Source organism: Papio anubis, chromosome 8 (genome assembly GCF_008728515.1).
Source record: "Papio anubis isolate 15944 chromosome 8, Panubis1.0, whole genome shotgun sequence".
Lineage (NCBI taxonomy): Eukaryota > Metazoa > Chordata > Mammalia > Primates > Cercopithecidae > Papio > Papio anubis.
The window spans coordinates 83,534,038-83,543,299 of NC_044983.1; the positions used below are offsets into that span (position 1 = coordinate 83,534,038).

The 9,262-nt window shown below is 35.2% G+C and overlaps 1 protein-coding gene across 1 annotated transcript in view; it reads right to left on the minus strand.

Annotated features, from left to right (window-relative positions):
- The window catches only part of MMP16 (matrix metallopeptidase 16), a 297,659-nt gene that overhangs the window by 42,968 nt on the left and 245,429 nt on the right, over positions 1 to 9,262 (minus strand). The window lies entirely within an intron of this gene.

Here is a 9,262-nt window from a genome sequence, read left to right on the forward strand (position 1 = left end):
GACAAATCCCTGCCAGATTTGTGGATATGTCAGTTTCTTGAATATGAGAGCAGCGCTAGGGCCACGCATGCTTCCTAACGTTTTTAGATATATGCAAGATCTCCATACCTACCGTGTTGAGGATGAAATATCTGTCTGTATGCCCGTTATGTCTATTGTCTCATATAGTTATAAAGTAGAGCCTTCTTTCATCATTAAACATATTTTTGGCTGATAACTTTACTCAAGAAAAATAGGCAAAATTATTTTCAAAAAATAAATCATCACGGAGGATTCTAGTCTGGGTTAATTGCCCTTCCTATCTGCTCTGGTAATACCCTATACTTCACCCAATCATAGCACAGGTCATTTTACAGGAAAAGTGTCTATTCATTCTTACCGCTAGTGAAGAACACATGGCTTGACCCACAGCAGGTTTTTATAAAGTTGTTGAATTAATAATTGGCCTACACACAATATGTTTCACCATAATATTTACTAAGGGCAAAAAATCCCGAAAAACAAAAACAAACCCTTCAAACCCAAAAAAAAGATACATCTGATGACATTAAGTAGTTTTCTATTTAAAATCTGAAAATAAATGAAAGACGACTCAGTGTTTTAATATTTAAAAACTAGGTGTATTTTAAAAATTGATTTTAATACAATTAAAATTTCACTTTATTTTAAATTTCTGTACGTATAAGCAATATTTCACTTGGATGTTAAGTATATCCACTATTTAGACGAGTATATATCACAAAAATACTTCCGTTTTAATTCTCTTTCTTTCTTGCTCTTTTCATACAACTTATATATTATATAAGTGATTTATTTTAGGACCTTCTCATGCTTTTGGTTAACAATATGTTAGCCTGACCAAACTTTCTAGGATTTATCAGTTACTCATACACACACACACACACACACACACAAAATCTACTGAGGATTCTTGGACTTCAGTTAATATGATAACAATGAACTTTCTTTCACCCAAATGAATCTGAATATGAAAACTGTCTTAAAAGCCTTTAATAGTTGTACTTTGTTCTAGTTATCATGTACTGTCTTCTCTACCAACTTCTGTAATTTTTTTAAAAACGAGGAAATAGCTTAATTAACGGCTCTAAGCTCACATGCAATTCTTGTTCTGTTGCCTAACAACTGTGTCACTTTGGTCAATATACTAGTCATTGAGTTAGCACAAATTAATATCTAATTTATAGCATGATTACTGTATAACATACAAAGAACTTTCTGAGAACCTGGCACAGACTAGTACCAACATTTTTGGTTGTTGTTATTGTTAAAATTATATTGAAACAAGTTATCTACTTTCCCTGTTCATATCCCTGTTTACAGTTTTGACACTTGTTCATTGTTTCCTCTTTGGATGTCAGCTATACTATAGTTCCAGCCACGTATCTCATTCCAATCAATTTGTAAAAAATGTTTTTCACCTTTTCTTGATAATTTTCATGGTGCTAGGTGGCCTGTATTAATAATGCTTTGATCCATATGCAGTAGATAAAAGAAACAGATTTTCAAATACAATTTCATATACAGATTGATTCAGAGAAATATACAGGAGCACGAAAATAAAGAGTTCACTGCAAATAAAATATAAGTCAGTGATATTCTAATCACTTAAAAGAAAAATCATAATTTTTGTTTAGATATAACAAGGGCTTCTAACGGGGTGTTTAAACCATGCCAATCTCCAAATAAAGTGTTCTTAAATTATTGTAATATATATGCCAAAATAATTAGTAGAAATGAATAAACAAATAGATTCTGATAAAGAAATAATGACCATGACTATCTATGAAACAATGAAACAGAAAGCTCTCCAAGCTGAAGAATGGGAGGAAATCTAGTGAAAAAACCTGGACTACATTCCAATTTTTCCCACAAAAGCCCTTCCCATTGCTATAATCTCACCACATATGGAGCCGGGCCAGTGGCTCTATGGAACAGACACGTGTTGCAGTCTGCAGACAGAAGTACAACCCCAACTTGCCACTAATAAGGGGAGAAATGCAAGTTCTGTCTCAAGATAAACATAGCCAATTTGCAAAAATTCAGAAGGTCATGTGAAACTGCAGATGAATTCCACTGGTTTTTGTTGACAGCAGCCTTGGCAGAGAGTCATATAAATTATAGATATTCAGGTTCTGCCTCTATTCAACTTATCTGCAGTTTAGCAGAGAGCAATAGTACAAATAATTTAGAAAGCATCTGTCACAGTGGATGTAAACTCATGCCATGGTTACTATAGACTGCCATTTCAGAAATAGGGTTTGTGAACAATTCATAGAGAAAGGATGCTTAAAATGCTATTTAGGTCTCTGTGCAAATTTTCCTTATAAGTGAGACATCCCCTGATGATGCTGTCTAAAACTGAAGTCCCTCACTGCACTCATACAGGTCTGCTGGATATCTTGACCTCCCTTTCCTGTTGTATTTTCCTTCACTGCATTTATAGTCGTTTTATACAATACTTGTTTTACTAATTTATTGTTCATTCTCTCTCCACTAAATATATAAGCTCCCTGATGGCAAGAATGTCGGTCTTTTGTTTACATATAGTCCCCTATTTCCAGAAAAGGACCTTACACATAATAGGTGCACAATAAATATTTCTTTAAAGAAAACAAAATGTGAAGAGAAAAGAGCAAAGTAAAAGTAATGATCCTTTTAGAAGTCAATGTTTTAAAATTACATCTCAGTTTTTTTCCCTGTTGTGGTTAAGATGTTTCCTTATTAAAAAATTATAAAAGCTATAAAGGGGTCACATGAACATAAAAATTCTATTTGAATAGGTAGATGTTTAGTACATATTCTGTTTTCTAGAAAAGTATGATATTTAAAGGTCTTTGAACAATAAAGAAAAAAATACATTTGGTTTCACCCTTCTAAACAAGATAAGTTTGGTTTTATGGGGAGGGAAAGAAAGAACCCTTATGGAGCTCTAAATCTGCTATTTGTATGTTGCCTTAAGCTTCTTATCTCCTTCCCTCCTTCCTCCTTCCCTCTCTCCCTTCCTCTTTTTCTTCTCTCTCCCTCTTCCTCTCTCTTTCTCCTCTCCCTCTCTCTTTCTTTGGTTAAGCCCTTATAGAAGGAGGTGGAAGGGGAAATATTAACCATAACTAGCCTATCTGTAAAGTCAACTTGTGAAAAAAACACTGCTTAAACATTACCAAATTGGAATTCCTACTTAAACACCAATATTTCACTTACGATACAAGCACGTACGGTCTTACATGTAGATTTATTTTCCATGTAGCATAGAACCCAGACAGATCATTTAGTTCACAGAGATAAGTTCACATAGTGTACACCATGGAGCAGTAACACACGGGGAAATTCTGTGTATTACTCTTTTACATCCTTTAAAATTCTGGCTCATGACAGGTATATTTGTTTGCTGAGAACTGTAAGGAAAAGGCCTACTGTCTGAATATGAAACGATGATGTTAATGATCTACTATCAGCAGGAATTGCTGTTTTCAGGACCTTTTAATAAAACTAATCAGCTGAGGCAGGAGAATAGCTTGAATCCAGGAGGTAGAGGCTGCAGTGGGCCGAGAATGTACCACTTCACTCTACCAGCGTGGGTGACAGAGCGAGACTACGTCTCAGAAAAAAACAAAACAAAACAAAAAACAAAAAAGCTAATCAGTAGAACTAATCTACTTTCACTTCTCTTCTGATACATAGATTCATTTATTCAACCAACAGCTTTCCATAAATCTACAAATGTGTCACATGTTCACACTGAACATTTCTAGCAGTCACCAGTTGTTCTTTGGGCCCTCCTTTGCCAAGCCACCTTGGTCCTACTCTGTCTAGTCTTCCTCCTTTCTAAAACAGTATCTCAAATCTCTTGATTTCTCACCATCACCGCTGTCACCATCAAAGTGCCACTGTATTTCACTGAGATGACTTCAATGCCAATGCAAAGCCTCTACTTTGCCTCCTACTGCATCTAGAATGAAATTCAAACTTGGACTCCTGCCTCCAGCTCCTATGCAGCTACCAGCAGTCTCTCCTGTGCTCACATCGCTCCATTTGTATCAGCTTCCTTTCAGCTGCTTGACAGAGGAAAGCTCTTTTCTTCCTTAAGACATCTTGCAGACAGTTTGCCCTACAGCAGGCCCTCTGTTTCTGTGGTTTCACTGTCCACAGTTTCAGTTACCTGTGGTCAACCCTAGTCCAAAAATAGGTAAGTCTAGTGTTATAAGGTATTTATCCACAAAACTTTTATTACAGTATATTGTTGTAATTGTTCTATTTCATTATTAATCTTGTACTGTGCCTAATTTATAAATTAAACTTTATCATAGGTGTGTGTATGTATAGGTAAGAACATAGTGTATGGTCTGGTACTATCTGCAGTTTGAGGCATCCACAGGGGGTCTTAGAACATATCCCCCATGGGTAGGAGGAGACAACTGTACTTTAAATGTTCTTCCTTTTCCATCAGTTTGAACCACAAATCATCCATTAATTCTCAGCTGAAATGTTATTCCGTAAAGTGGGCTTGGCTGCCCTCTGACTGAAATTATGTAACAGTATACTATGATCTCAATGTTTGTATCCCCTCAAGTTCTTATGTTGAAATCCTAATACCCAAGGTATTAGGAGGTGGGGCCTTTCCTTTGGGAATGATTATGTCTGGAAGGCAGAACCCAAATAAATGAGGTTATTGCCCTTATAAAAGAGGCCCCAGAGAGCTGCACTGCCCCCTCCACTGTGTGAGAACACAACTAGCAGTTGCCATTTATGAAAAGTGGGTCTCACCAGACATGGAATCAGCTGGTGCCTTGACCTTAGATTTCCCAGTCTCCAGAAATGTGAAGAGTAATTTTCTGCCATTTGTAAAGTGCCTAGTTTACGGTGTTCTGGTATAGCATATCCTGATGAACTAAGACATCCTCGAACTATCTCATGGTACTCTGCATTTTGACTTCACAGCACTTACACATGTGTTACTGCATCATTGTATTTGTGAAGTAATTTCTTCCACCTGCTCCACTGTATGATATGCTCCAAAGGAATGGGGCAGTGTGTATTTTACTTATCACTGGATTATCAGCATGGTGAACTGTGTCTGGTTTACTGCAGGAGTACAACACATTTACTAGAAAAATCTACCAATTCTTTTCACCAAACTATCATAGGATGAGTACATATACCTGAGATTGTTCAAAGCAAGGTAGCTGTTTAATGAATATTAAGTCTATTTATTAAGATGACACTCTAACAACCTCCACCTCCTGGGTTCAAGCAATTTTCCTGACTTGGTCTCCTGAGTAGCTGGAACTACAGGCATCTACCACCATGCCCAACTAATGTTTGCATTTTTAGTAGAGATGAGGTTTCACCATGTTGGCCAGGCTGGTCTTGAACTCCTTACCTCAAGTGATCCACCCGCCTTGGCCTCCCAAAGTGCTGGGATTACAGGCGTGAGCCACCACACCTGGCCATGTGTTATGTTTTAAAGGCTTCTGATGTGGGCATGGAGTGTGTCTGGGGAAACTGGTGTTGAAAATTAAGCTGGTTCCTAAGAAAAAAATTGGGTATGCAACAATACTAAAAGAAAGACAAAATTGTGGCAGCTATATACATAATAAGGAGGAAGGTGATTTATATGGATGCTTATTAGGCAGGAAAGAAATGGTGGTCTTGGTTTTCCATTCCCTGGCAGGGCCTGCTTTGGTTCTACCTCTTTGCAAGCAGCATGAGATTTCAGAAGCACCCAGCTGGATGCTCTCCACCGCGGAGTAACCCTTGGTAGCAAAGCTCATCAGGCAGTCTCATAGGTGAGTGGAGTTTGGGAGGCAGCAGTGCACAGGTAGCTATGTACATCTGGGCAGAATGGAGGAGCCAGCAATGAATACTAACCCTAAGACAGACGTCCAAATGTTCACCAATTTCAGAACATTGCCCTTCTGAAGGGGCAAGAAGAATAAATGGGGAACTTCAATTGGAGTTCAGGGAAGGAGAAGTATACTTTGGAGAAAACTGCTATTAAATAGCTATTACTTTCACCACTGAACTGACTCATTGTTTTAGTCATATTTCAAAAGCATGGAGAAAAAGCAAACCATCAGAATTTCTCAGAAAATTTCTTATTTAAAGTTTTTTAATAACACCCTATGCCAGACTCTATATCTCATAATCACAGCCATAATTACTGCACTTATTGAAATAAAAATTGATGATGGTGTGGCTTGTGCCTGTAATCCCAGCTACTTGGGAGGCTGATATAGGAGGATCACCTGAGTCTAGAAGTTCCATGCCAGTCTGGGCAATATAGTGAGACTCCCATCTCTAAGAAGAATTAAAAGAAAAGACTGATGATGATGGCTAATACCAATTATTAGGTTAAATTTATACATTTTTAGGGTATTTTATGTAAATATTTGAATATATCACCTAATATTTCCAACAATAAAATACATTTAATAGAAATATAATACTTAAATATATTATAGTAAAAAAAAATTTTTTTTCTAAACAGCTCAAATTTTAAAACATATTACTAGATTCTTTTGAAAAGGTGACAAAGACATTTGTTGCTCAGAATGGTGAAGTAAAAGGAACTCAGAAAGTTGAAGCTGTTGGATTTAAAAGCATGTCGACAGTAGCTGTTTTTCTTAGAAAACAACCACATTATATAAAAACATTGGTTGACAATAAATTTGAAAAATAAATTTGTTTTCAAGAACAAACGAGGCTGCTAACAAAGTAAAAAGCTATGACAACATTGAGAAAATATGTGTGTCCCAGATCACAAAGGGTCGATTAATCTAATATATAAAAAACTCTTAAAAATCAAGGAAACAAAACCCCAAACCTTACAGAAAAATCAGTAAAAGACATGAACAGTGCATACACACACATACACGGTTTATAAATGTAGGGAAAGATACTCAACCTCATTCATAAGTAAAATGCAAATTGAAACTATTTTGATATACCACGTATTATCAGATTGCTTTAATCTCATGGCTTGTAGGAATAGGCACCCATATATATTTCTGGTAGGAGTGCAAAATGGCATGATGCTTGTGGAGATCAATATGGCAACATCTAATAGCATTACATACATATTTGTCTTTTGATCCAGTAATCTCTTCTCTGTCAATCCACTTCAGATTAAGCTACAACCTCCCAAATAAAAAGATGCTATACATTACAAATTCCTATGATATACTATAATAAAAATAAATTTTTGCAAGGTTTCTCACTGTGATGTCATTTGTGATAGCAAATGTATTTTATCTTCTGTATAAAAGAGGATGGGAAAATTTATCTATATTAACATTGTTGTATAGGCATAGATATAAATATAGATAAAATATAGATATTACTTATGTTGTCCTTACTAAACAGATAACACAGGAACTAACAAAAAAGTGGTTACTGACTAATAAAAACGGGTGGAACATACTAAAAGTGTGGAAATGAAGGACAGATTTCTCAGACCATGTGCATGTTTTATATATTCAAAAAAAAATTTGTGTCAGGTTGAATTGTTAAAAATAAAAAAAAAATCAAAGGTAAAAAAAGCATGTGCTAAAAATAAATCCCTAAATTCATCTGTACAAGAAATTGGAAACACATCCACACGGAGAAAATAAATATATCATATGACTTGGGAACCGAGTACTCTGATTGTACATTAGTGGGAAACAGACCACAAAAGAAACTTCAAATCAATATTAATCTTCATTTAATAATTTTATCATTAAAAGGATTTCTGGTATTATAAATTTAAAACTACTATAAGACAAAAGTTAATATGTTAATATTATTAGAACAAAGAGTTTCAGAGTAAAATAAAGAGATACAAAGATGTTAATGTTCTATTTGGATTAGAAATTAGAATGAAAACAATTCATGATTTAAACACATATACAAATAGCATTTTCTAATTTTTTCTAAATTTTAAGGAAATTTTCACAATTTCCTAATTTTGTTGACTCAAAAGACATAGAAGCCGTAATATTCCACCAACAGGTATTACATAGAGCTCCTATTAGAAGGAAATCAGGGCTTCTTGGAGAACAGTTGAGTCTGGGCTCAAGATAGGCTAATTACAAGGTAAGCCTGGGACAATTGTGATGAAGTAAGAAATTACTCAAGACTAATGGAAGCATGCCAAAACATGAGAGCAGCTTAAGCAAAGGGTAAATTTGGGATAAACTGAGAATCAAAAGGAAAAATGGCTGCAATTGGGTATAATATACTGAATGAATATATTTAAGAGTTCAGAGTATTAATCATTACTATCGCAACTGGCTATTGCAAGAACTCTTTTCACTGAAACTTGGTAATCAAAGGGAAAGAATTAACTATGAGAAAGAGTTAAATATATGTGCTGCCTTTTGAGAAGAAAAAACGTAGTTCATTTCTAGTTCATGAGAGTTAGCTTTTAAGAGAAGAATGCCTAATGCAGAAGGGAAAACAGAAAGAGAAAAAACATTTTGCAACTCCCAATTAAATGACTGGTTCAAGCAAGAATCATCAATGAATGTGACTACATTCCATCTATTATTGAGAAAGAAGATACTTGTACATTACAAAAAACAAGGTGCAAAGTAAGCAAAAAAAAAAAAAAGAAAAATTTTCATATTGTGGTAACTGTAGATTCACATACAGTTATAGGAAATAACACAAACAGATTCATTTTTTCCTTCCCTACTTTTCTCCCAATGGTAACTCTTGCCTAACTACAGTACAATTTCAAAAACAGAAAAGTGAGATTGATCCAACTTACCAATCTTATTAAAATCTCACCAATTTTACATGCACTTGTGTGTATTTATGCTAATTTTAATGGCAAAAGTATACCTTTCCAAGGCAAAGTTATGCCCGTTGCCACCCTAAGCATCAAGGATTGCATCAGTGATAGTGGACATCTGGCTATATGCTCATAATGTGATGCAACACAAATAGCTAGGCATTTGAAAGTCACAAAATCTATGATGTACAATCATGTAGAAGTGAAACTTGTTAAGCCAGAATCTAATTGGGCCTTCAGACTTGACTTCTTCACATTTAAGAGAGGAATAACTTAAGACAAGCAATCAAACACATTCTAAAATGGGAGATAGTTTATAAGACTATAAACTTGGCTTGGTCTCAGCAAGAAGAAAAAGGAGAGAAAAAAAAAAAAAAAAAGAAAAGAGGCTGGAAGAAAAGAGCCCATTAAAAGATCTAAAGAGACATAGCCAAACGCAATATATACTCATTCGATCCCATATTTAAAGAT